Source organism: Chlorocebus sabaeus, chromosome X (genome assembly GCF_047675955.1).
Source record: "Chlorocebus sabaeus isolate Y175 chromosome X, mChlSab1.0.hap1, whole genome shotgun sequence".
In the NCBI taxonomy this organism is placed as follows: Eukaryota; Metazoa; Chordata; class Mammalia; order Primates; family Cercopithecidae; genus Chlorocebus; species Chlorocebus sabaeus.
Genome location: NC_132933.1, coordinates 7,591,148 through 7,615,145, shown reverse-complemented (window position 1 = coordinate 7,615,145; position 23,998 = coordinate 7,591,148).

Genomic DNA, 23,998 nt, shown 5'->3' with positions numbered 1-23,998 from the left:
CAAATGCTAGCGAGGATGTAAAGAAAAGAGAACCTTTGTACATCATTGATGAAAATATAAATTAGCACAACCAATATGGAGAACATTTTGGAGGTTCCTCAAAAAACTAACAATAGAGGTACTATATGAAGCATTCCCATTACTGGGTATATACTCAATAGAAAGAAGATCAGTATATCAAAGAGGTGTTTGCACTCCCATTATTATTACAGCAGTAATATCCAAGATTTGGAAATAACCTAAGTGTTCATTAACATAGAAGATGAGGTACTCCTAGCAGAAGACAAAAAATAACTAAAATCAGAGCTGAACTGAAGGAGATAGAGATACAATAAAACATTCAAAAGACCAATTAATCCAAGAGCTGGTTTTTCGAGAAAATTAATAAAATAGACTGCTAGCTAGACTAATAAAGAAAAGAGAAGATTCAAATAAACACCATCATAGATGATAAGGGGGATATTACCACTGAGCCCACAGAAATTCAACCAACCACCAGAGAATATTATAAACTCCACTATGCCCATAAACTGGAAAATCTAGAAGAAATGAATACTCACCTGAACACATATACTCTCACAAGACTGAACGAGGAAGAAGCTGAATCCCTGAATATACTAATAATGAGTTCTGAAATTGAGGCAGTAATAAATAGCTTATCACCACCAACAACAACAAAAGGCCCCGGACCAGATGGCTTCACAGCTGAATTCTACCAGATGTACAAAAATGAACTGCTGCCATTCCTACTGAAACGATTCCAAAATATTGAAAAAGAGGGCCTCCTCCCTAACTCATTCTGTGAGACCAGAATCATCATGAAACCAAAACCTTGCAGAGATACAACAAAAAAAGAAAACTTCAGGCTAATATCCTTGATGAACATCGGTGTAAAAAATCCTCAAGAAAATACTAGCAAACTGAATCCAGCAGCACATCAGGAAGCTTATCCACCACAAGCAAAAAGGGTTTTTCCCTGGGATGCAAGGTTGGTTCAACATGCATAAATCAAAAGATGTGATTCATCACATAAACAAAACTAAAGACCAAAACCACATGATTATCTCAATAGATGCAGAAAAGGCTTTCTGAAAAATTCAACATCCCTTCGTGTTAAAAACTCTCAATAAACCAGGTAGGTACTGAAGGAACATACCTCAGAATAGTAAGAGCCATATGTAACAAACCCACATTCAATATCATACTAAATGGGAAACAGCTGGAAGCATCCCCCTTGAAAACTTGCACAAGACAAGGATGCCCTCTCTCACCACTTCTATTCAACATAATATTAGAGGTTCTGCAAGGCACTCCAGCTGATGGGCCTCGCTGAGCTCCCAGCTGACAGCCAGCACCAACCTGGAGCCGTGTAAGCGATCATCTTGTACTTTCCTGCCCAGTCAAATTTCAGATATCTGCAACTCCTGGCACATGGAGCAAAAGGTTCGCAGAGATGAGTCCAGTCCTCTGTCAGCCCAGATAATCCTGAGACAATAAATAGTTATTGTTTTAACCCACTAAGTTTTGAGATAATTTTTTACACAGGAACAATCAAAATTGTTATTTTCACTTCTCGTGGGTAAGTATTAGGAGTAGAATATTATAAACTCCACTATGTACATAAACTGGAAAATTTATGTGCATAGTCCTAAATTTGACAGACCAGGTGTGGTGGCTCACACCTGTAATCCCAGCTCTTTGGGAGGCCGAGGTGGGCGGATCACCTGAGGTCGGGAGTTTGAGGTCAGCCTGACCAACATGAAGAAACCCCATCTCTACTAAAAATACAAAAATTAGCTGGACCTGGTGGTGCATGCCTGTAATCTCAGCTACTCAGGAGGCTGAGGCAGGCGAGTCACTTGAACCTGGTAGGCAGAGGTTGTGATGAGCCGAGATTGAGCCATTGCACTCCAGCCTGGGCAATAAGAGTGAAACTCCATCTCAAAAAAAAAAAAAAAAAAAAAATTAAAAAAATGAGTAGAACTGCTGGATCATATAATATGTATATATTAATCTGTATAGAAAATTACCAAATTATTATCATATTATCAAAAGTAGTTTTACCTCTTCATACTCTCACTAGCAAAGTAAGAGTGCTCTGGTTTCTCCATATCCTCATCATAACTTTTTAAAATTTTAGCTACTGTCAGTTATTCATGGTATCCCATTGGTTTTTGTTGTTGTTGTTGTTTTGTTTTTTTGTTTTTTGTTTGTTTTTTTGAGATGGAGTCTCACTCTGTCACCCAGGCTGGAGTGCAGTGGCGCGATTTCGGCTCACTGCAACCTCTGCCTCCCGGCTTCACGCCAGCCATTCTCCTGCCTCAGCCTCCCAAGTTGCTAGGACTACAGGCACCCGCCACCACGCCTGGCTAATTTTTTATATTTTTAATAGAGACGGGGTTTCACGTGTTAGCCAGGATGGTCTCGATCTCCTGACCTCGTGATCCGCCTGCCTCGGCCTCCCAAAGTGCTGGGATTACAGGTGTGAGCCACCACGCCCGGCCCTCCTATTGGGTTCTTAATTATTATTTCATGATTAGTAATAATGTTGAAAACTTTTCATTGTGTTTAATTATCATTTGTAAATCTTCCTTTGTGAAATCTATTTACAAATCTTTTGTCTATTTTGTTTTAAATTGAGTTTTTGCCATTTTATATTTATTTGTTGGAGTTCATTGTATATTCTAGATACAAGTCCTTTGATTGATAGATAAATATAGTGTGATTCTTTACTCCAGTCTATAGCTTGACTTTTTATTTTCTTAAGAATGTCTTTGAGGAGGAGAAAGTTTGAATTCTGATGAAGTCAAATTTACCAATTTTTTAAATGATTAATAATATTTTGTTTGTTCTCTCTAAGAAATCATTGTCTACTTCCAAAGTTGAAAGATATTCTCTTACAACTTTTCTTAAAGTTTTCCTATACCTTTTATATTCATGTATATAGACCATATTGAATTAATTTTTTGTGAATGGTCCAAAATGGTAACTGAGATACATTGTTTCATTTTTAATATAACTATATTTATATATTTATGTTATATAAATAAATATATATATTTATATAATGCATAAATATATATATTTATATATAATATTAAAAATAGTATCATATATAATATGTGTTTTATTTTATATATATATATATATATATATATATATATATATATATATTAGAGGCTCTGGCCAGAGAAATCAGGCAAGAGGAAGAAATAAATAGTATTCAAATAGCAGGACAGGAGGTCAAAGTATGCCTGTTTGCAGATGACATAGTCCTGTATCTAGAGAACCTCATCTTCTCAGCCCAAAAGCTTCTTAAGCTGATAAGCAACTTCAGCAAAGTTTCAGGATACAAAATCTGTGTGTAGAAGTCACTAGTATTCCTACACACCAAAAACAGTCAAGCCAATAGCTAAATCGTGAATGAACTACCACTCACAATTACTACAAAAAGAATAAAATACGTAGGAATACAGCTAACAAGGGAAGTAAAGGACAAGTGAAAATGTGGTAGATATACACCATAGAATACTATGCAGCTGTATAAAAGAATGAGATCACGTCCTTTGCAGGGACATGGATGAAGCTGGAGTCCATTATTAGCAAATAATGCAGGAACAGAAAAACAAATACTGCATCTTCTCACTTGTAAGAGGGAGATAAATCATGAGGACAGATGGACACATAGAGGGAAACAATGGATACTGAGGCCTACTGAAGGGCGGAGGGTGAGAGGAAGGAGAGGATCAGAAACAATAATGAAGAATAGGCTTAATACCTGGGTGATGAAATAATCTGTATAATATACCCCCATGAGACAAATTTAATTATGTAACAAGCATGTACATCCTCTACATGTACCCCTGAACTTAACAGTTATAAAAAAAAAAAAGAAAGAAAGAAAATGAGGTGCTTATACACAATGGAATACTATTCAGTCATAAAAATGGATGAGATTCTATCATTTTCAACAACATGGATGGAACTGGAGATCATTATGTTAAGTGAAATAAGCCAGGCACAGAAAGACAAACTGGATATTCTGACTTATTTGTCAGATCTAAAAATCAAAACAATTGAATTCATGAACACAGAGTGTAGAAGGATGGTTACCAGAGGCTGGGAATGGTAGTGGGGATCAGGGAGTAATGGTTATTGGGTACAAAAAATAGTTAACAAGAATTTATAAATATACTATTTGATAGTACAGCAGGAAGAGTACAGTCAATAATAATTTCCCTGTACATTTACAAATAACTAAGAATATAACTGGATTATTTGTAACACAAAGGATGCATGCTTGAGGGATGGATACCCAATTTTTTATAATATGATTTTTACACATTGTGTTCCTGTACCAAGATATCTCATGTACCCCAGATATATATGCATCTATGTACTCACAAATATTGAAAGTAAAATTTTTTAAAAAGAAAAAACATTTGTGAAGCTTTGAACTCTGATAACAACAGTGATTCAGCCTCCTTCCTATGTCAGACTCTCAGATTTACATTCCTTTCCATCTCTCTCTTTTTGTGTTTATTTGATAGAGTAGTGCATTAAGTGCAGAATAATGCAGTCCAATCTGAATACATAAGAGCTGAAGGGGGAGAGCTGAAAGGAGTGTATCTGAAGGGATTACTCCAAGAAGACTCCCCCAGAAGAGGTCTCTCTTAAAGTGAGATCTAGTAGGTCTGTTTAGCACTTGATTTTTGAGCTGGCATGGAGGAATAAGGCTGCTTGGGCAGAAAGGCATGGATAAGAGGGCTTTGGATGACCACATAATTGAGTATTGAGTTAACATGCAAGACAAGGTATTTCCTTTTTGATTGCATAAGACTCTATAAATGAGGAAGATCATTGCCAGACAGAAAACTTCATAGACTATTTATCATTATAAAGTGGGCAGAAGAAATTGACTGACCTGGTGGCTTAATCTGAATTCTGAGCAAATGCTTCATTAAATTATAATTCAGTGCATCAGATTTATATAGCCCCTGTCTTCATTAACAATATAAATATTTCTTTAAAATAGCATTTTGGAATTGAACACAGTATGGTAATAAGTTTCTTTCCTCCCCAAGCTGCTAGCAATCGATTCTCACCTAGTTGTGTGGATGACACTTAGACTTTAGCCTTCTTAAGAATCATCCATGAGGCATGAGTTACTGTGCTATAATTCATATTTTGCCAGGGTTTTTAGATTTTATAAAGGAAGCTGTCCTTAGCATCAGTGGGAAATCTCCAGGAACAGACTGGATCTGTGATAGGATATCCTCAGAATATTCTAGAGTACAAATGGTGCTCTTGAGCTCCCTAGAAATGTTTGACATTTATTTATTCCCAGCAAGAGGCTGAGGCTTTTGCAGGTATGCCCCCATTTATGTAATAGGTGTGGGGCTTCTGAAAATCACTGTGTAAAAACATCCACATACATAAATAATGAAGCTTTAAATTAACAGTATGTGGTCACTATTGAAGAACAAGTTTTTGCAAAGTGAAATATCTTTGTGTAATGTGAATATCATCACTGGTTTTATAAGCATGGTTTCTGGTATATTCAGCTTCTTTAGAAGTGAAACCTATTCATATGTAAGCCCAGGGAACTAGTAATTGCAGTCTTCATGTGTTTAGGCTGATTGGGTCAATATTTTTAAAGGGTCTCTCTAATTCTTTTAAGTTGGGACCAGATGGCCCTTTTACATGAATGATAAATCATGAAAATTGAACATAGAAGAAAAAATAGTATTTGAATCAAACAAAACTTGTTACAAAGTTAAAATGAGACATGTCTAATGATTTGCGTGGTAATTGGGCCAAAATATTAAGTGGTTTCTGTAAATGACTATAATTAGTGTGACTCTAGGTACAGAGGATATTGAAGAGAGTGTTGAAGAAAAGTGACCAGATCTTTTTGAGAGCCCCTAGAGTCATAACTCAGAAGGACTCAGGGCTTTCCCTCCTTCAGCTAGTCATGCCAATAGCCCAGCTTTCAAGGAATTTCTGTTTGACAGAGATATATTGTGTCAGACTCAAACCTGTAAGACCAAACCAGGCAAGTAATACTTATTGTGGACCACTTGTTTCTCAACTTGAGCATGAGTCAGAATCCCCTGGAAAGCTTGTTAAAGCACAGATGACTAAGACCCATTCCCAGTGCTTCTCATTCAGCAGGCCTAGGATTGGGCTCAATAATTTGTATTTCTAACAAGTTCTGATGTGATGCTATTCCTTTGGGGGACACTCTTTGAGAATCACTGGCTTAGAGAAAGGGTGCACATCTTAGTCTGTTTTCTGCTACTACAACGGAATACCTGAGACTGGATAATTGATAAACAGTAGACATTTACTTGGCTTATGGTCCTGGAGGCTGAGTCAGCATCCAGTGAGGGCCTTTATGCTGCACCATTCCATGGTGGTGAGAGGAGGGGCAAGAGAGGGCAAGAGTAAAAAAGCAAGAGAAGGTTGAACTTGCTTTTATAAAAACCAATTCTCACAATAACTAACCCACTTCTGAGATAAGGACATTAACCCATTCATGAGAGTGGAGCCCACATGGCCTAATCACATCTTAACAGTCCTACCTTTTAATATAGTCACAATGGCTATTAACATTCAATATGAATTTTGGAGGGGACCTTCAAACCATAGAAGTGCCACTGCAGGAACCTCAGGAACAAATTGCTAATCAAGAGAAGAAGCCCAATAAGTTGTCATTTTTACCTCATGACATGGAGAGAGAACTGGGTACAGGGGTGGGTGGGTTTCAAGAGCTATCAGCTCTCATCAGTATCCCTCTCCCCAGGGTCTCACTTGCATTCATGGATTCATTGGAGACATATCAGTCATGGGAACTGCAGCAGAGAAGATTACAGTCCAGAAATGTGCACACTGGATGAGAATCTAAGTTGATAATGCTATGTGCATACAAGAGGTACAACTCCTACTACAACTACCTTTTCAGTTTCATTCACCTCCTATTCTCCAATATGACAATTTCCCACACTCCCTCTCCACAATCACCCAACACATCTTGCTCCATTCTCACTTAGGGGATGACGTTGCATTTTACTTCACCCAAAACACCAAAACAATCCAAAGAGAATTTTCACAAGCTTCCACATCTCTCCAACCACCTTCACCTGAGCCATGTATTTGGTCTTCTTTTCCATTACACTGGATTAATTTGAGTTCTCCAGAGAAATAGAACCAACAGTATGTGTGTGTACGTATATGCATAGATGATAGATGATAGATAGATAGATAGACAGACAGACAGACAGACAGACAGACAGACAGACTTTAAGGAATTGGCTCACACAATTGTTAGGGCTAGCAAGTCTAAAACCTGCAGGGCAGGTTGGCAGGCTGGAGACCCAGGAAAGAGTTGATGTTGCCGTTCAAGTCCAAAGGCACTCTGGAAGCAGAATTCCCTCTTCTTTGGGGTACCTCAGTTTTCCTTAAAGCCTTCAACTGATTGCCTGAGGCCCACTCATATTATGGAAGGGAATCTGCTTTACTCAAACTCTATGGATTTAAATGTTAATCACATCCAAAACACCCTCACAGAAATATCTAGGATAATATTTAACCAAATATCTGGGTAATGCAGCCCAGCCAAGTTGACATATAAAATTAACCATCACACTGGGTTAATTGGTCCTGTTCTTTCCTGGGCCAGTCCTTGCAATGGTGCCCTACCTAGATCCCATGTCTCTCACATATTCATGAACTTCTTTCCTGCCATCTGTCCTTGTTTTCCTTCCTGATCATTTTTTTCTACTTGATCTTTCTCATCAGCTATAATATCTCTCATCATTATAAATTTTCCCTTGACCCCCATATTCTCCTCTAACTACTTCCCAGTGGCTGTGCTCCCCTTTATAGCAAATCTTCTCCAGTGAGTTGTCTATAACTGCTCTCTCAATTCCTACTCCTCCAATTCTCCATTGAACTCACTACAGTGAGTTCAGTTGAATGCCTTAAGTGAAAGCCTTAAGTGAAAGCAGTCAGGCTTTCATACCCAAAACTACACTTGTCAAGGCTACCAGTCACTCCGTTGGTATCAGATCCAATGGATGTTGCTCAGTCCTCATCAAGCAGCAGCATTTGGCACACTCGGTTTCTTCATTTTTCTTCAAATATGTTCTTCAGTTGTCTCTCAGTACACCACCCTCTGGGTTTTGCTCTACCTCATTGGCCACTAATGTATCAGTCTTCTTTTCTGGTTTCTCCTCATCCTCCTGATTTCTAAATATCAGAGTACCCTTGGGCTTAGTCCTTGGCTCTCTCATCTTTTCTATTTATGTTCACCTGCTAGGTGATCTAATGTGGCCCCATGGCTTTAAATACTTTGGATATACTAATGACCTCGAAGTGAGTCTAATAAATGTGTAACTGCACGATGGAATCAATCCAGTGAAAGAAAGATACACTGTGCTATGAGATAATATACCAGGGGTTCTTGTCCCAGTCTAAAACAGGTGTTTACAAACTTTCGCCTGCAGGCCAGTATTCAGCTTGCAATCTGTTTTTGTCAATAAAGTCTTATTGGAACAGAGTTACACCCATTTGTGTACTATAAGGCTGCTTTTTATACTACAATGGCAGAGTTGAATCTTTGTGACAGAGATTATACAGCCAGCAAACCTGAAAATATTTACTGTTTGGCCCAGAAGTTTGTTGACCCCTGGCTGGGAGATCAAGGAACACATGATATTTGAATTGAGATCAGAAATATGAATAGGAGTCATCCAGGCAAAGGAGAGACAAGAGCATTTCAAGGCACTAGAACAGCACTGTACAAGCCTTGAGAGGGAAGGGAACATGGGGAATCAGAGGATCTAATGGAAAGCTAGCATGCCTGGAGAATGGGTTCAACATACCAAATAAGACTGATTAATGGTGGAGGCAGTTGTGTACCTCACAAATATTGCATAAACCAGTGCTTCCAAAACTTTATTATGTGTTAAAATGAAAACACCTGTTAAAATGCAGATTCTGATTCAATAAGTCTGGGATGGGGCCTGTGATGCTGCATTTTAAGCAAGCTATCAGGGATGCTTAAGTGGTATGTCTTCAGATCACATTTTGAATAGGAAGCCATGCTGAGTGGTTGGATAAGAGGCATGGGCGGGGGAAGAAGGAATCAAGGATGATTCCAAGTTTCTAACTTGAGCAACCAGGTAATGCCACTCACTGGGATGAGGAGACTGGGGACCAAAAACGTTTGAAGATGGAGATGCCGAGTTAAGTCTTGGATGAGTTAAATTTGTGGTGCTGATGGGGACATTTAGATGTAGACCAGCAGGTAGTTGAATATTGAAGGTTGAATTTAAAGGGGGAAATTTGTACTAAGGGCGGGTTTTTCAAAATTAGATGAATGAAACTTATGCATTTTAATAGGCTGGGGAAAGGAAGTTTTAATGGGGATGTATCTAGAGGAATTGCTACCCTTGAACAGGAAGAGATGGGGGTGTGAAAGGTAAAAATGTTTGTTTCTGTAGATGTTGTGGGTGGAGGGGAGCTTGAAGGTACTCTCATTGTTTGTCCCTCTTTCCCTTGTGAAAAAGGAAGCAAGGCCATCTTCAATTTCCTTATTTATAACATGAGAGGGATGGGAATTTATCTCAAGGTATCATCCAGTTTGATGGTTCTGAGTCAATACCAAAAAATTTAAATGTAGCATATAAATAAAAACAAACATTTACATTGTATATAGAATCGTAATGAGAAATACTATGTCAAGAATTGGGTACAATTCAAATATGCATTTTATTTTAAGTCACCCTAAAGGTAACTGATGCATTAGAAAAGATAAGAAATTCTGTAAAGATTTAGATCAGTTAGGATTTCTGACTAAGGGTGTGCAATAATATATAACACTCATAATCTTTAAACTATTTGGCAGTCATAAATCTGTCTTCACAAAGTACCCTGGGAGACTGTTTCCCTTTTAAGTGGTATGGAAACCGAGGCAAGGAAATTGTGACTTGTCTAGAACTTTGAAGGAATCTTGCAATCCTGTTTTTTAAAGCCAGGACATGAGAAGGGTCACATTTGGCTGATTTTCTTTACTTGAAATGAAAAGGCTCTGGAGGAAGCTTGTAGGGAAACTGGGTCATGTCACCTTCACCTAACGACATGAAGCATATCCTATCAACAAGATTATCTTCTTTTAAGGGATATTTTAGAAGCTTCTTGAGAGCAGAAAACTATATACAACCCATCTAGATATTTTTTACAGTTTCTAGAACACATAGTAGGAACAAAATATGTAGTAGTTGAATAAGATTTTCTTTTTAAGCATTGTGTCTTAGAATGAGAAAATTAGACTTTTCCCAGTAATGCCTGGCCATAATCAGAAAAGTCATGGCTGATCCTTGGGTTCAGAGTTTTGCTCACAGAGAATGTGGCTCTTATACTTTATTCCTGGCAGGAAATTTGTTCTTGCCCAACTTGCTCTATGGAATGAGAAAGTGGACTTTGGCCTTTTACTAAGTTGCTGTGTCCCAGTGTAACTGAAAATTTTTTTTACTGTTTTCCCATCTAGATGTTCAAAGCAATGGTGCCTCCTCCTATCTACCCCGAAGGTTTTTGTAATGATAGCTCTTCAGGATGCTGAGCTCTTAGAAGAAAGGTATATATATGAAAAGTATTATCATATACAAAACAGATACTTTTCAGCCAAGATACATTTTAAAACCAAAATGAATACAGTTTCTGGAGTATCAATTAATAAATACAAATGAATATGCTGAACTTATCTGTATCATAGGGGAACTGAAAGAAGCAATTGATGCTTATAAACTTTCTTGAAGTCTTTGAATTAAAGAGTCTAAAATGTATGAGGTATGATTACCTTCCTTATTGTGAAAGTTATAATTAATACACACACACATTTTCCAATTCAGATTCACAGTTAGGACTTGTTTCAATGGAACAAACCCTTTAAAATTAATATTTGAGTAGGTAGTCTCTATTCCCTCTAGAGTCTAACTCATTTGGGTGGGCACAAACTTGTACAGATTCTAGTGTCACCCAAGTACATTCTGCCACTTGTATGTGTGTGTGTGTGTGTGTGTGTGTGTGTATATATATATATATATTTTTTTTTTTTTTTTTTTGAGATGGAGTTTCGCTTTTGTTTCCCAGGCTGGAATGCAATGGCGTGATCTCGGCTCACTGCAACCTCCGCCTCCCAGGTCCTGCTCAGCCTCTGAAGTAGCTGGGATTACAGGCACACGCCACCATGCCTGGCTAATTTTTGTATTTTTAGTAGAGAGGGAGTTTTACCATGTCGGTCAGGCTGGTCTCGAATTCCTGACCTCAGATGATCCACCAGCCTCGGCCTCCAAAAGTGCTGGGATTACAGGCGTGAGCCACCGCACCCAGCCCTGCCACCTGTATTTTATAATTTTAGGAATCTGCCTTGCATTCATGGCAGGAAAAACTTAAATAATCCTGTGTTATTTATTCAAACTTCACAGAAATCAGGAGCCAAATAAGAGAGAGGAGATATATTTCTACATTTAGCAACGTTACTTCAGATGGCTGGACGTTCTCTGTGACATTTGCTTTAAAAACATTCTTCTGGTTTCATTAAACTATCTTTGATAGATATTAACCAAATATTCACTGTAGTCTAGTTTTTCACATTCCTAAATGATTGGCATTAGAGTTAGAAGGGGAAAAGGGATATATGAGTAAATGGGCTGAGATGGGGGGCAGACAGTTTGAAGAACTCATGGGGCAGGGCAAAGGAGTGACCAGTATTCATTAAACAACAAAACCCTGTGGAACTTTTTAGAAGTATACTGTATTTTCATTCATTTACTGAGAATGTAGATACAGTTTGTTCAGATTACAAAGGAATGTCCCACTTAGGAACATACTGTTCAGAAGGACAGAGAACAAAATGTTTCTGCCCAAGCTCACTTGCTCAGGGTGTGCTAGGGAAAAGAAAAAAAAAATACCATTTTTATAGTTCAAAAACACTTGAATACTCTCCACTGTAAAATTCTTTTAACTTTGCTGTGGATTTGAATTTTCTACAATAAAATGTCAGAGAAAAAATTAGAAATGTCTCTTTACTCCTATTCCACTAGCACCCCTCCCTACCTCAGACATCAAGCACACAGAATCAGAGCTCAGAAAATCTATCTAATTACTTTGTAAATTATATATTCTAGAATGTTCTTTGCCATTCTAAAGTGAAATTTAGGCATTCCTCTCTCATCACCTAAGGAGACGACAATAATATTATGAGAGCCAAACTATAGTAAGAGGTCTTTAAATACATTGAATCATACTGGACATAGAAAAGGTGATAATAACAGACCCATACACACATTATTAATACCCAAGTAGCCAGAGGTGATCTGAGGTTTTCCTCTTTAGAGGTGACAGACCGAGAGGTACACAGGGAAACAGTTCACAGTAAAAGAAAAGAAAGAAAAAAATCAGTGGTCTTCATTATGTGGTGTACCCTGTAGGTTCTTTAAAAAAAATGTGGATTAACTATTTAAAAAGTGAAGTAACCAAATCTCATTGTTCAATTACTGTTGCAATTATGAAGATTGTATTTTCCAAACCCCAAACTGGGACATACACTTTGAAACTGGGACTGCCTAGAAAATTCAGAATGTGTGATATATCCAACAGTCTGATTCTGGTCTCTTTCTTTGTACTCCATAGAACTGAAGGAAAACATTTGAGACAAAATTCTTTGAAGGTTTGTTATGAATCTCATTTTATGTTAAGGGACAATTGGCATTTTTGAATTGGAGTCCTGGGGCTGAAAGCACAAGTGCATAATGTAAATATCTTAATTATCATTCATTATCCATCTTCAGAGGTACATTATTATACATGATTATGCATATCCCTGTAAAGAGGTATGGTTTCTACCTACAGTGACCACAGTTCCCAAATCCCAAACCAAGAAGCATAATCAGCATGCTTTAACAGGGAGATTGGATTTTTTGAAATCTGGGCTGTCCTGAAAAAGCTCAAATATCCCTTGGCAATATCTGTGTCGAATATGCAGGCACCTTTTAATAAAGCAAGGCAGAATAGGCCTGTTGTTCAGAGGAAAAAGGTCAGAAGAAGGTCATGGCTGGGTGACCTTGGAGCCATTTGGTCATATCTCTTTTGCAGCTGGGAAGAGTGAGGAAGGTTAAAAGCAGAAGCTCTAAGAGAAAAAACAAAAAACAAACAAACAAAAAAACCCAAGGTCTCCATTTGGCATTGGAGTAAAAGAGAAAAAGAAACTAGCATTTTGAAGGACAGGCAGTACCTTGGGAGGATTCTCTCTAAGGCTGGAGACTTGGACCCTGGGCTCACTGTGTGTGAGCATATAAGCTGTGATGGGCTGAATCATATACCCCAAAACTTATATGTTAACATCCTAACTCCAAGTACATCAGAATGTGACTGTATTTAGAAACAGGATGTTTAAAGAGGTAGTTATGTTAAATGAGTTTAATTGGGTGTGACATAATCCAATCGGACTGGTGTCCTTATAAGAAGAGAAAATTAGGACACAGGCATACACTCAAGGAAGACCATGTGAAGACACATGGAGAAGATGGCTATCTACAAGCGAAGGAGATAAGACACAAAAGAAACCAAACCTGCAGATTTCTAACCTCCAAAACTGTGAGACAGTAAATTTCTGTTGTCTCAGCAGCCCAGTCTGTGGTACAGTCAGTCCTCTTTTCCATGGGTTCAGCATGTGCAAATTCAATCAATCATGGATTCAAAATTTCTAAAAATAGCAATACAACAGTAACAATAACACAAAATTGTAAAAAATACAGTATGACAACTATTTACATAGCATTTACATTACATTAGGGATAAGTAATCTGGAGATGATTTAAAGTATATGAGAAGATGTGTGTAGGTTATATGCAAATACTATATACCATTTTAAGTAAGGGACTTGAGTCTCCAAGGATTTCGGTATCGTGCAACCAATCCCCATGGATACCAAGGTACAACTGTAGTTTATTACAGCAGCCTGCCAAACCAGCACACCAACATAATGTTGATGCACATCAGGGCCTCCAACAGGAAGGGAGCCATGTGGACCTGGAAGGGAATAGGTCCTCTGGAAATTTCTTGCCCTTGGCGTTTTATTTCTCTGGTTCTTGGAGAAAGCCCCAAAAAGGAATTTAGAAAATGTATCACACTCTGAGACCTATCGTCCATGAGTTTTCTACACCTGTTTCCAGCTTTTCCAGAGTGATTTGAGCATCACGTATAACCAGTGTGAGGCTTTACCAGGACTTGTATGAAATTAGCTTGCAAAGACTCTGAGAAGGCTGGTACCATCAAAAAGATTCCTCATGATAGTACTGATGGATGTTACCCTCTAGTACCCCCAAAGAGAGTTACAATGTCATGAGATGGCATCATCTTCAACTGATACCTCAATAGCTATTTGAATTTGATCATGCACAAGGACAGTATTTGATTGTAGTTGTTAACAGTGCCCTGGGTTATTGCAATCTCCCAGGATAGAAATCAAGAGAGATCACCAAACGTAGCAGCAAAGGAAAGTTTATTCAGCTTGTGCAGAGGGATTCAGCACCAAGAAGGGGAAAAGGAATGGGCTGCTTCTTGAAGGTAGTCTGTGGGTTAGGGCAATGGGGATTTTCTAGAGGAAACTATTACATCAGGGCATGTAGGAGGGGTTTTTCTAGTGCTTGTGCATTAGCTCAGCATGCTCCTTCATACATCATATGTAGCATTAGCATTTTAAATCTCCACCCTAGGCATAACTTTTGGCATTAAAATGAGGAGGGGTTAACTATAGCTTGGAGTTTAAGACTAAGTGCACATGAGGGGCCCCAGGGAAATCCCTAGCCTCCTGAAGTAGAAACTTTCTATTAATAGCTTCTTGGGTCTTTTGTTACTGATTGGCTGAAAGTTAGGTAAGCTACAGCTTGAGTAGTAGATTATTGTTATTTTCCTCCAAACCATATTAAAACAGGGAACCCTTAGGCAAAGAATTCATGACCAAGACCCCAAAAGCAAATGCAACAAAAACAAAAATAAATAAATAAATGGGAACTAATTAAAGAGCTTCTGCACAGCAAAAGAAATAATCAGCAGAGTAAAGGGACAACCCACAGAGTGAGAGAAAATCTTCACAAATTACGCATCTGACGAAAGTCTCATATCCAGAATCTACAAGGAACTCAAACAAATCAGCAAGAGAAAACAAATAATCCCATCAAAAAGTGGGCAAATGACACAAATAGACAATTCTCAAAAGAAGATATATAAATGGCCAACAAACATATGAATAAAATTCTCAACATCACTAAAAATGCAAATTAAAACCATAATGAGATAGCACCTTATTTATTCAAGAATTGTTATAACTAAAAAATCAAAAAATAGTAAATGTTGGCATGGATGTGATGAAAAGGGAACACTTCTACACTGCTGGTGGATATGTAAGCTAGTACAACCACTATGGAAAACAAAATGGAGATTCTTTAAAGAACTAAAAGTAGAACTACCATTCAATCCAGCAATCCCATTACTTGGCATCTACCCAAAGGAAATGAAGTCATTATATGAAAAAGACACATGTACACACATCTTTATAGCAGTGTAATTTGCAATTGCAAAAATATGGAGTCAACCTAAATAACCATCAACCAACAAGTGGATAAAGAAAGTGTGGTATATATACACCATAGAATACTATTTAGTCACAAAATGGAACAAAATTATAACCTTTGTAGAAACTTGGATGGAGCTTGAGGTCAGTAATCTAAGTGAAGTAACTTAGGAATGGAAAACCAAATATCATATGTTACCACTTGTAAGTGGAAGCTAAGCTATGAGGACACGAAAGCACAAGAATGATATAATGGTCTTTGGGGACTCTGGGGAAAGGGTTGGGGGGTGGGTGAGGGATAAAAGACTACATATTGGGTATAGTGTACCCTGCTCAGGTAATGGGTGCACCAAAATCTCGGAAATCACCACTAAAGAACTTATCCATGTAACCAAAAATTACCTGTTCCTCAAAAGCTTTCTAAATTAAAATTAAAAAATAAAACAAATCAGCAAAGCAACCAGCCTGCCTATCTCATTCCTCCCTGAGAGATTGTATCCTCCTTATTCTTAAGGGGTTCTGGGTGAAGGTCTTTTTTTCTGTAGCTACTTTCTGCTGAGCATGGGCATACTCCCTATCTTTATCCCTTGGAGGAACAGTCATCTCTCATAACTTGGTATAGGGGCCAATATGGTCTGGACTGGCAGTCTCCAGAATTGGCTGGAAGCCTTGTATGACAATTAACTTGACATAAAGTTGTTATCTGGAACACAAAAATTTTACTAGTAGGTTAAAGAAACATTAAACAAACAACAGCCCAGAAATTAATAGAAAAAGCATGGCCAATAAGGGCCCCAAGAAGGGAAGAAACCAAGTTATACAGGGTAAGGCTGATTTTACAGCATTCAATATCGAGTCAGCTGTTGGATTCCCTTTACCTAAAAAGTGTAGCCACTTTGCCTGATTACAGATTGTTTGGATGTTAACTTCTACTTGCCCTGTAGTGTTTATCCAAGCAGGAGGTGTTGGCGACTGTGCATATGCCTCCTTGTTCTGCCAATAGATAGTGTAGGTCTAAGTGGTTGTCCAACACCACATTAGCAAGAAAATTGATGGAGGTCTTCAGAACTTTCAGATCCTTTCCTGTCTTGTCTACTATATGACCAATCTGTCATGTCAGATCATATAAGATTACCTCACAGGAAGTGAAGACTCTGCAAAAGGTGCAAGTAGTCCAATATTTAGGCCTATTTCCACCGTGACCATGCTGAGGCCTCACCTTGCTCAACTAGGGGCCTGATGTTGGCAGGTAGAGGTACAGAAGATTACTTCATTTATCATTTCCAAGGCACATTTACCCACGAATTGTATATTGTCTATGCAAAAATAGGCCTGAGCCAGTGGAGAAAATGTATAAGAGAAGTAGGACGTGACCCATGGGAGGTGGTTATTAGGGTGGCCATAAAGAAAAACAATTCTGGGAGGAGTGCAAATGCAAATGTCCTCCTGGGTGTTATTGAGAATTGTGAGGTTCAGGTTATTAATTGTGCAACTGTGGCCTTGATAATTGTCTGTGTGTTGCTCCATGATGTTATGTACTAGGTGGTCAGGGATGACCTTTGAGGTACCTTGAAGTATGGTAGATCTGCCCCCATAACTGAGCTTGTAAATTGCTGTGAAACCTTGGGCAGTGTAAAGCCGTATTTCTAAAGTGGTGGAATGTTACCCTGCCAGTATTCACACTGCTCTGAGTAATCAGAAAGCATTTTGCTAGCAGGTTTGGGCCCATACATTTTTAGTAATTCTATAGGGCACCAATGAGTTAACTTACATATGCAGAATTTTAAGTTAGAGGTGGGGTACCAAGTAACATTGTAATGAGAAGAAAAATTGCAACGAATACATCCTGCTCAGATGTGGTTTAATTCCTCATTTCCTATAGCAAGAGAATAGTTTTTAGCTGGGGGAAGGGTATAACAAGGAACTTGATGGGTAGGAAGCAGTCTGACAGTTAAAGGATAGGGTTTAGATAGCTGACCTCTATTTAAGTAATATATGATCAGGTTTAGGGTAGACAGGTTTAAAGGATCTGCAAAAGGAACACACAAAGAGAATTGGGGGTGCCTGTGGCAGATCCAGCAGTTAGAAAGGGATTCTCCTCTACTGATGATTTTGGAGAAACTGACTAGGCTATTGTGATTCCAGGGGCCTTGCACCCAGATTAAAAGAAAGAGGGTATAATGAGAGCATGATTAATATTCAAGGCAAGATACTTGTTTGGTTAATAATTATGCACTTGTAAGTGACTTGATTCTAGCCAATAGAGGGCAGACAGAGTGATGCCAACCAGTAGATTATTAAGAAAACACTAACAATTAACAGGAAGAGTAAGCACACTCGTATCAGTTTTGTATTTAAGAGTATTCCTTAGTTTTATTGCTGCCTTCCAGAGGCAGCTTCCTGAAGAAATACTTGAGATCCTCTGTAAGCTTCCAGGAGTAGACTGTTTCCTCCGAGAAGGCCTGTTCGTCAGAAGAAGCAAAAGGTTTTATTCTAGAGACATGGACTCAAGTAGGAAGTCCTTCCAACGTTATGACTGTTGGAGTGGACAAGATAACCTGGTAAGGACCCTTCTATTTTTCAGTTAACTGATCCTCTGGGTTTCCTTCTCACCATGTCTTGAGTAGGACCTGTGAACCTCGGCTAACATGAAAATGATCTGAAATCCCCTTTCCTAGCTGAGGTAATCTTATTACTATATTGAATGATTGCCTGCTGAACTTGTCCCAAGCTAATGATGTATTTTAGAGCCTGATTTAAATCTTCATCTAGTAGAAAGCTTGTTTTGAGAAAAGGCCACCCATAGATCATTTCAAAGGGGCTGAGCTTTATGTTTCCCTTCGGGACAGCTTTTAATTTTAGTAAGGCAATAGGAAGAAACTTAATCTGTGATTCCTCGGTGTTTTGGCATAGTTTAGCCACAGTTTTGTTTGTTTGTTTATTTATTAAAGAGTTTGGTTTATTCTTTCAACCTTCCTGGAATACTGAGAATGTCAGGTGGAGTGAAGTTTGTACTGGATGCCAAGACTGCTAGACAGTCCTTGGGTGACCCAGGTGATAAAAGATGGCCTGTTGTCACTTTGTAGAAAGGCTGAGAACCTTAACCTAGTAATTATTTTTTTAAAGCAGTGATTTATAAACTTTGGTTGCTTTCTCTGTTCACATGGGAAAAGCTTTCTCCCAGCCTGCAAAAGTGTCTGCCAAAAATAAAAGATATTTGAATCACTCTTTGGGAGCATCTGTGAAAAATCAGTTTGCAATCTCCTCCAAGACAGGTCCCCCAATGTTGCACCACAGCAATCAGAGGTGGAGCCAGTAGATGGGCTTGGGGATTATTTCTAAGACAAATTTCATATGCCTGAATTACCTGATCCACTGTGGTTTTTAAAGCCTTGCCCAGTAGGAAATTTTGAATTAAATTTCATCGTAAGCCCCTCCTATAATAAGTTGCCTCATGAAGGCCCTTTATGATTTTCCACTGGTCAGCTTCTGGTAGGAAGAGGCATCCTTGCTAATCTTCTAGACATCCCTGACCATTTAAATTGTATCCCTCCTTCTCTGGCAATTTCTCTTTTAATTGGCTCTATTGGGGATTTGAAGGCAAAGTGGAGGGTCTGATTACAAGGGCCAAAGTGTCAAGTTACCCTATCCATGCTGCCTGTTTGGCATTTTATCAGCCTGGTTGTTTCCTTGGTTGATTAAAGAACTGTCCTTTTTGTGCCCTTTACAGTGTGTAACAGCTATTTGGTGAGGGAGTTGAACTGACTCAAAAAAGGATAGAATCACTTCCTTATCTTTTATCAGGTAGCTCCTAGCAGTCAATATTAACCTCTCTTTCCAGACAGCTGCAGAGCATGGAGCACTAGGAATCTATACTTAGAGTCAGTAGATACATTAAGTCGTCTTCCTTCCCCAAGCTGAAGAGCCCTGAGTAGGGCTCTGAACTCTTTTCCCGAGCTGAAGTGCTTAGGGGAAGTGCTTTTGTTTCTATGGCTTAGTTTAGGCTGACAGCATGTCCTGCCTTCCAGACTCCATTCTCTACAAAGCTACTCCCATGTAAACCATTCTTCATCTGGATTTTCTAAGAGGGTATCCTGCAGGTCGATTCAGCTAGAATAGGTCCTCTCCAAAGTCTCCACATAGGTGTGTTCTGGTGTCTCCAAAGCGAGCGAGGGAAGCAGGGCAGCAGGATTCAAAGTCTGACATACCTTTAAGGTCTGGGGTGTCCAGTAGTAGGGTCTGGTGTTGAGTTAACCTCCCCCGAGTCAACCAGTGGTGCTCTTTTATTTCTAACACATCCTGGACCTGGTGGGGAGTGTAAACATCAAGGAGTTGGCTTGTATGAGTTTTGAGACCTCTCTGACCAGTAGGCTAGTGGCTGTCACTGCCCTAAGGCAGCTGGGCCACCCCTGGCCTACTGGGTGTAATTTCTCTGAAAAGCAAGCCACTGGCCTTTGAACAGGCCCTAGCTTCTGAATTAGGACTCCCAGGGCTTATTCATACCTCTCATGTACAAAAAGAAAGAAAGGCTTCCACAAATCTGGGAAGGTTCCACACATCCCAAGGCAGGAACCTGACAATACTCAGATTTTAGGGTTTCATATGCTTGCTGGCAGACCTTTTTCCCAGTGGAACAGTTCTTTTTCTCCACCCTTGAGTACCTCATAAAGGGGTTTAACTATGAGGTCAAAGTTTGGGACCCAAATCTGGCAGAAGCTGGCCATCCCCAGAAATCCCCACAGCTCTCTTCTATTACCAGGGACCAGCAGGAAGCAATTACCTTTTTTCAGTCTGGGGTGAGCATTCTGGCTCCTGTAGTAAGTATTAATGCTAGATAGTGAACCTGTATCTTAGAGATCTGAGTCTTTGAATAGCGGCTCTTATATCCCTAGTCAGTCAAGAAACTTAAGGTTTTAATGGTATTTTGTTGAGAATCATGGAAGTCCTCACTAAAAATAAGCAAACTGTCCCCATCTTGCAATAAGGCACCACTTGTAAGTTTATGGTCTCTGAGGTCTTTTGCCAGAGCTCACCCAAAAAGGTAGGAGCTATCCTGAAACCCGTGGGGTAGGACTGTCCAGGTATATTGGAAAGTTTCCTGGGTCTATGGATCCTTCCATGTAAAGGCAAACATGTAGATGGAGTCAAGATGCAGCAGTATACAAAATAAAGCATACTCTAGATCCAGCACAGTATAGAAATGAGTGCAGCTAGGGATTTGAGAGAGCAGTGTGTATGTTTAAGGAACTATAGGATAAATGGGGACAACTGAGTTATTCACTGCCCTAAGACCTTGAACAAAGTGGTACTTTCCATTTGTTTCTTTCACAGGCAGGATTAGAGTATTACAAGGGGACTGGCAGGGCTAAATTAGCCCATGCTGTAGGAACTTTTCCAGGAGGGGCCATATCCCCTGTAGGGCTCCAGGTGTCAAAGGGTTTTAGGGCTTGCATAGGTAGGGTATGCTTGGCTTCAGTTGTATTTTAATAGGCTCTGCAGTGATGACTCATGCCAGTGTACTGGTATCCCATATGGACTTTGCCACTCAAGTCAATATCTCTTCTGAGACACAAGGCGGTTTCTGACCTTGGGGAGCCAAAAGGGCCAGTTAATGAATTTCCTTTCTAGGGGTTGTCAGAACTTTTATGGTATTCCCTCAGAGAGAAACTGAGGCTCCAAGCTTGTATAATAAATCATGACCTATTAAAGGAAGAGGATCCTCAGAGACATATAGAAAGGAATGAGTAATAGCCTTATATCCGATTTCACAAGTCAAAGTCAAAGGAAAAGTAAATTGTCTAACCTTTGGCTGACCACCTTTTCCTGTCACCCTACAGTCAGCATTGGAGAGAAGTCTGATAGGTTGGATAAGTATGTCGAGGGTGATCTGAGGCTCCAGAATGGTGATGATGACTGGAGGCAGATGAGCAGGCCCCCTCAAGGAGACAGAGTAGCCTACCCATCTGAGAGGCTAGCAACAAGAGTAACAGGTTGGGGAGACTCATTCTATCCTGGCTTCCTATGACAGAATAGGCAGTGCCTTTTCCAGTGCCCCTTTTTCTTACAGTAAGTGTACTGGTTGCATCCCATTTCTATTGCTGCTGGTCGAGGTCTATTCACACCTCATCCAAGGTTTTTCTATTGCCTAGGGTCACCTCACAGCAGACCTATAATTATGGCACCCAAAATATGTGCCTTGTTTTCATTCTCTCATCCTTCGTTTCCTTCTCTGTCCAGTCTTGATTATTAAAAGCCTTTAAAGGCCTAAGGGATCTGGGGGCCACATTTCAGCTTCTGAAGCTTTCTCTGAATATCTGACACAGTTTGGGTTATGAAACTCATGGCCAGAAGGGTTTGACTCTCATTGGTCTTTGATTCTATACTATTAATAGTATGTTTTCTGAATATTTCAGAGAGCCTATTAAGGCACATAGCTGGACTTTCATCCTTTTCCCAAGTAATTTATTTTGCTTTGTCATAATTTGCTGGATTTTCTGGAACTTTCTTGCTCCCTCCATTTTGCAGTTGAGAAAATGACCTACCTTTGACTGTTATCTTCTATCTTCATAAACCCCCTGGGAGTTTTGTTCTGGGATCACCTCACTAGATGCTTGGTAGACAACATGACCAGAATTAGATTCGGCTATCCTTTCTGTATATTCCCTGGACTTTTTCAAGATCTGAACTTTTTCATCAGGCATATAAAGGTGGGTCAGAACTATCATAACATCTTGCCAAGTTAAAACACACACACACGCATTAGATCCAATTTAGTAAATTCTGAACTTTCCAAGAACCAGACGAACCACTCCTTGTATTGACTTATATCTGACATTGAAAAGGGTACAGGGGAATGGCCAAGATGGACAACCAGAGCAGCTAGTTTGAGTGGCTTTCACAGAGAGGAATGGAAGGGGTGAGTAAAGACATCACCTTCAACTGAAGCATCCAGGAACTCGCATTGGTACTAATCAAGGAAACAACCTGACCCACAGAGAAGGAAGAAAAGCAAGAAATGACAACGACCTACTCAGGAGCAACATGAAGCCAGGGAATCCTCCCTCACTGAGGGAAGTGGTGAGTGAATGTGCAACCCCAGGAAACTATGCTTCTCCCATGGGCTTTGGAGAGTCCAAAACGACAGGAGCAGAGGTGGTTCCCCACCAAGATGCAGCTGTTTTGTGTCGAGGCATGGCAAAACCTTTTTTTTTTTTTTTTTTTTTTTTTTGGGACGGAGTTTCACTCTTGTTGCACAGGCTGGAGTGCAATGGCGTTATCTTGGCTCACTGCAACCTCCGCCTCCCAGGTTCAAGCGATTCTACTGCCTCAGCCTCCCAAGTAGCTGGGATTATAGGCATGCACCACCATGCCCAGCTAATTTTGTATTTTTAGTAGAGATGGGGTTTCTCCATGTTGGTCAGGCTGTTCTAGAACTCTCGACTTCAGATGATCCGCCCACCTCGGCCTCCCAAAGTGCTAGGATTACAGGTGTGAGCCACTGCGCCCAGCCAAAACTGCTTGCTTAAGCGGGACCCCAATCCACTCCTCCTAGCAGGGCAGGCCCTCCCAGCCGGGTCCTCCCAGCCAGGGCCTCTGGCCACCTCTGCCTGTGTTCTGCCTGGGGCCACAGGCTAGACTAATTAAGAAGAAGGAAAAAAGATCCAAATAAACACAATTAGAAATGACAAAGAAAATGTGACTACTGACCCCAAATAAATAAAAACAATCACCAGAAACTACTACTAATCCCTCTATGCACTCAAACTAGAAAACCTAGACAAGATGGATAAATTCCTGGACACATACACCCTTTCAAGACTGAACCAGGAAGAAATTGATTCCCTAAACAGACCAATAATGAACTCTGAAATTGAATCAATAATGAATAGCCTACCAACCAAAAAATAATAATAGTAAATATCTGGGATCTGATGGATTCACAGCCAAATTCTACCAGATTTACAAAGAAAAGCTGGTACAATTCCTACAGAAACTATTCCAAGAAAATTGAGGAGGATGGACTCCTCCCCAACTCATTCTATGAGGCCAGAATCATCTTGATACCAAAACATGGCAGAGACACAACAAAAAAAGAAAACTTCAGGCCAATATCCTTGATGAACATTGATGCAAAAATCCCCAACAAAATACTTGCAAAACAAATTCATCAGCACATTAAAAAGCTAATCCACCATGATCAAGTAGGCCTCATCCCCAGGACGCAAGGTTGGTTCAACATACTCAAATTAAATAAATGCTATTCACCACGTAAACAGAACTAAAGACAAAAACCACATAAGTATGCAGAAAAAGCTTTAAATAAAATTCAACACCCCTTCATGTTAAAACTCTCAAAAAATT